The sequence below is a fragment of the Diabrotica undecimpunctata genome, chromosome 11, assembly GCF_040954645.1.
Source record: "Diabrotica undecimpunctata isolate CICGRU chromosome 11, icDiaUnde3, whole genome shotgun sequence".
NCBI classification, from domain to species: domain Eukaryota; kingdom Metazoa; phylum Arthropoda; class Insecta; order Coleoptera; family Chrysomelidae; genus Diabrotica; species Diabrotica undecimpunctata.
The window spans coordinates 6433056-6439065 of NC_092813.1; positions in this window are offsets into that span (position 1 = coordinate 6433056).

Here is a 6010-nt window from a genome sequence, read left to right on the forward strand (position 1 = left end):
GACTTAATCCCATAAAAACCTAATATTTATCTTAAACTATTCACTGATAGCTTCGATAAAACAGGTTGGAAATTAAAATATGTAAAATATTCCCCGACACAACTCTCTGGGAAAAAATATCTAAATAAATAGATATAACAACTGAACATTGATATAAAAAAACCTGTTAGTTGACCCCAGCCGGCTGAAATCAGCCGGCTGGCAGGTAGATTCAATGTCTTTATTATTTGAACTTGACCGACCGACCAAACCGATCGATATTTTTATGTTTTCAAATATAATTTTAAGTATTAATACTGGCAACATCTATTGGCTTTAAAATGATACCAAATACAATAATTTTACCTTCCGAGGTTACAATGATGGTTTGATGTAAAAAATTTAATATATAAAAAAATCGGATTATTGAAAAACCGACAACGGTGCCAAGCCTACAAAGGTGCTCTAAACGAACATACACGACTTATAAATAGGAAATGATAGCATTTCTTGGTGATGCTAAACTACTGCAACGTGAAAAGAGCTCTAAATGATAGCGGGATGTATATATATATAGGTGAGTTTTGTTAGTTGTTAATATTATAAATATATTTGTTACAAGTAGTTTTGCTTTTATTTCAGTTCCTGCTTACAGTTATAATATAGCAGAACAAGGTCAATAGTGTCTTTTCGGTTTTTAAACATTATTACAGGGTATTAAATTAATAGTACTTTATTCCTTGTTGTTCATAACTTCATTTATTTTTTTTGTTAATTTCCTTCAGAAATTAGCTGGCGCCCATTTTAGTATTTTCCTAGGCATCTCCGTATATTCTCTTATCTTACCCCTTTTATAGTTCCAGATTTTCCGGTGCATTATTATATTGTATTCTTTTGGTTAAAAGATCTCTTTTCCCCTTATCTCAAAGCCAAATTCTAGTGTAGTGAGGCTAGCCCGAATTCGTGCTTGAGGTTTTGTGTCTCTGTGTTCTTTTAAGCTAAGCCATTCTTTTTATTATAACTTCTTTGCTAGTTCTTCTCTAATTGATCATCTCCTTCTCCATATACCACCCCTAAATTTTATTTAGGTTTCAATTGGCGCTTTTGCGTTTGCAATTTGATTAGGTTTCAATAGCACCATCTAGTATAACGTATATCAAACAAACAATGGTATATTAAAATCTATTGAGACAGAAAGAGTGGTGACATCTAGTGACTGTCTCAATTAGAATCAAACAAATTTATACATTGCGTTGGCTAACTAGTCCTATTTAAACAATGCTTCTATATAACTCAAAGTTGTAGCGCCTACGCCACAAACCCTGTTCTTGGATTCCTTCATATATTTTTCTTAGAATTTTTCTCTCGAAACGTTTAAGCAATTCTTGATCGTTCTGTGTAAGTGGCCACGTTTCAGACCCGTATGTTAACACTGGCCTTATTAGTGTTTTATATATGGTAACTTTAATTTTTCTGGGTAGTTTTGGGGCCATATGTTTCCTCAAGCCATAATAGCACTTATTGGCAAGCACTATTCTTCTTTTAATTTTTTCGCTTATATTGTTGTCTTTGGTCAGCAGCGAGCCCAGGTAGACGAAGGAGTCCACACCTTCCAGTTCCAGATCATCAAATAATAGTCTAGGTATCTGGTTGCCTGATCTAGTACAATACATATACTTGGTTTTCTGAGCGTTTATTTTTAATCCGATTCTAAGTGCAGACGCCCTTAGTGATCGAAATGCTTCAATCAGAGATTCTGTGGACCTAGCAATAATGTCTATGTCACTAAATATCACTAAAATCTCATTGCTGATGTTTTATCTATTGATAAAGGAATCTTATTTTCAGTTAGCCAAATAATAATGTCGCTAAGGCAATTATTAGCAATTCTAATAAGATTATTTATGTTTTTGCCAGTTATTACAAGAGCTAGGTCATCAGCGTATTGTATTAACTTGAATTCGGCTGGTATAATATCATGTAATGATTTGGTGTACACATTAAATAAAAGTGGGCTCAGAGGTGAGCCAAACCTCTATCTGTAATGTTGGGTCCAAATATTTCATTCTGCTTATCTCTCACATAGATCATTCTATTATTCAAAAATTCAAATAATAAATTATTATATGCGCTAGGAATATTTAATTCGGTCATTTTTTATATAGCAGATATATATGTACATTATCATATGCAGCTTTTAGATCAAGAAAAACAGTTAATCCCACCTTCTTATCAGTAAATACATTAAGTACTATATGTGATAGTAGTATATGTGCATGATTGCAACCAAGTTCCTTACGGAACCCTATTTGATACTGCGATAAAATGCTGTTGTGTTCTACAAACCATTCTATTCTATTCTTAGTTATATTTTCCAGTACCTTACCTACACATGAAGTTAGGGCAATTGGTCTATAGCTCTCTGGATTATCTGGGCATTTAGTAGGTGTCAAAAAAGGTAATATTAATGTTTGTTTCCATTCAAAAGGAATTTTACTCATTTCTATGATATCATTAAAAATTTTAATAAGATGAAAATGTGCTATTGGGGGTAGATTTTTAATCATAGAATATGATACATTATCTAACCCTGTTGCTTTATCTTTTTTGGAGTATATAATATTTTTATACTCATTAAATGTAATGGATTGAACACTTTCATTATTATCGTTTAACAAGGTAAAGTAGGGATTTACATTACAAGAGGATAAGCTGTTTAGAATATTTATACAAATTTCTTTATTGGGAGAAATTGTATCTCTATTGCCAAAATATGTTTTAAATTTTTTAACTGTATTCCACATTTTGCTGATTGGTGTATCTCGATTAAGGGTCCCACAAAATACTCTAAAACTTATCCGTTTCTTAATTTGAAGTGGCCTCTTCACAAAAGCCTTCACTTTATTACAATTTATGTAGTTTTCCAACGTCTGATTTTCAATGTAATTCTTAATTGATTCTCTTATTTTTAATATCAATTGCTCATATTCATCATCCCATCATGGTACACTCTTACCATTCGGCTTGTACATTTGATATGGAATATTTTCTTGTGCGCTTGAGTTGATTATTTCATATCATTTATTATATCTTACATCATGTAAAACATGCATTTTCTTTTCAATAGTATCTGCATATCTAGACCATTTTGCTTTTTTAAAATTACGTTTTCTACATGGCGGTGGACTTGTAGATGTCTGGATTTGATTGTATTCGCATAATGTTGGAAATGATCACTACGTCCAGTGTCAGAATATACCCACCTATGACACTTGGTTGCAATATTTTGACTGACAATGGTTAGATCTACTGCTGATGAGTTCTGATCAGGCAATACCATTCTAGTAGGGGTTTCATAATTTATTATTACTAATTGATCTTTCTCTAAGGATTCCTTTATTATGTTTCCATTATGGTCACTAATAGCACAGCCCCATAATGGATAATAAGCATTTAGATCCCCCATAATTATAACGGGTGTACCAATATTTTGAACTATATTATTCCATAATGGTTTTGTTATCTTTTTACCAGAAGGATTATAAATATTAATGACATTTAGTTTAAATTTTGTCAGTCTTGTACCTATTATTTGAAGATTTTCTCCACTACCACAGTCGAAAATTCCTATACTATTATGATCAAAGCAATTCTTAAATAAAATCATGATGCCACCATATCCATCATATCTATCATCTCTATATACATAATAATTTTTTATTTTAAAGATAAAACTATTACCTGTCCAGGTTTTATTTAATAGAACTATATCTGGTTTGATATCATTAATAAATATATTTAGATTATCATAATTTGCTTTAAGACTTCTGATGTTCCACAGCATAAGTGTGAAACATTCTTGTGATTTGTTATATTGATTAACTTGAGTCATCCTTTCCTATGGATGAATCAACATTTTCTGTTTTTGATTTTGTGATAAAATTAAAAACATGTTCTCTATCTGTTTTGTTTAATTTAGTAGCCATATTCATTATAATCTGGAGAGACTGAGAGTCATCCTTTCCAGGGGTAGTTACATTCCATTCATTATTGTTATAATATTTGTTACTAAAAATATGTTTTTTCTGTATGTACTCTTCCATTAGGATTCAATAAATATTCATTATGTTCTGAATTCCTTTTCTTTGTGCTCTGGTCTGGGGCTGGTCTTTTCTTTGCTTTAACTGCAATACTATATGTATTTGTCTTTACTTGATTGGCTACATACCCTCTTCTGCGTGACTTTCGGAATATGTCTATATCTGAATTTTCCTTATCTGGCAAGCTGGGAAAATCCAAAGGGTGCACATTGAATTTATTATTACTTTTAACCTTAGGTATCTTTTCTATTGCCTCAAAGAAAGATATATTTTCTAGAGACATCATCTCTCTTATTTTTTTTGTCTGGTATACTCTGGACATTGTCTACGTATCACTATCACAATGTACACATTTCATTATGCATCTCTGATTAAAATCGTGAATTTCCGCACAATTAATACATTTGTTATTTTTTGTTTTACATATATTTTTTGTATGCCCATAATTCAAGCATTTGTAGCACTGAATCACTGGCATAATATAAGGCAGAATGCCTATGCTCTATTCCACAAATTAGAACACCTCTGGGCAAAGATGTCCCAGTGAAGGTATAGCAAACAGTTCCAGTTGGAACTAAATTTACCACCTCACCCCGATCTCCCCTTGTAGGTGTTTCCTCGCTTCCTTGACTATTACTACATGTATCATTAATAATCTTAACTGTAACTTTACAATAACTGTAACTTAACTTTACATTTAAAATTTAACAGTTTTTAGTATTTGGTTCTGAGTATTTTAGCAAGATATCGTCACTAAATTTTTTGTCAATACATTGGATTATTCCATTGCATGTAACTATTTTGTTGGGTATAAATACATCATAACTCTAATAGTTTAACTCCTATTAAAGAAGGTAACTTACCAAAACTTTCCAAATGTCTTTTTTTTTTATTGTATAATGGCTTTGGCATAGCCAATTAGCCAGACTATTTGTGGTAATTACAATTTTTGATTTTATTACCTAAGCCTATTTATAATATAAATTTACAGGAAGTAATATGTTGGTATACACATTCAATTTTTGACATATTTACAAGTTTTGATTTGAATACCTAAAACTAGTTATAATTTAAATTTACAGGATATTCGTAGATACATTTTAATATCTGCTTATTATTTGAAAAAATAATTGTATTTAAATTGACAGGCAATGAACAATTTAGCTCAATTAGTTTTTCATACATCATTTTGATACTTTGTTTGTACTGTCCACACTCCAATATAAAGTGCTGCAGATCTCCCACTTTACCACAGGAGCAATAGGGGTTATCAGTAATACCTATGCTGTGTTTGTATGCAGGAGTGAGTGCGTGGTTTGATCTTATTCTGTTTATTGTTTTTATAAATAACCTATTTGTCTCATATTTGAACCATCTCTCATTGGGTATTAGTGATTGGCAAGCTCTAAAGTTTATTCCAGTTGTACTTTGGTTGTATAAACGTTGCCATCTTTGTCTGCAGTTGTTTCTACTGATATTATCTATGTCTGCTACTGGAAGAAGTATGTTGTTTATATTATGTTTGGTTAAAGCTGCAGATTTAGCTAATTTGTCGACTTCTTCATTTCCTAATATTCCAGAGTGTCCTTTTACCCAACAAATAATAATCGAGCTACCTGCGGAAATAATATCATAATGTAACTTCTTTATTTCTATCTCAATATGGTTTAGGTTTTTTGTGGTTTTGATAGAAGTGAGTTTGTCCATAATGCTTCTACAATCAGTCAGAATGATATAATTATTCATACCATTAGAGGTTCTATATTTTAACGCAAGAAATAAAGCTGATAGTTCGGCAGTATATATTGAAGCTTCATTGGGCAATCGACATGATTCTTTGTAATCAGAATTCCAGTGATATATTGCACAACCCGTTTTATTTTGAATTTTAGAGCCGTCAGTAAAAATATATTGAAATGCGGGCCACTTAT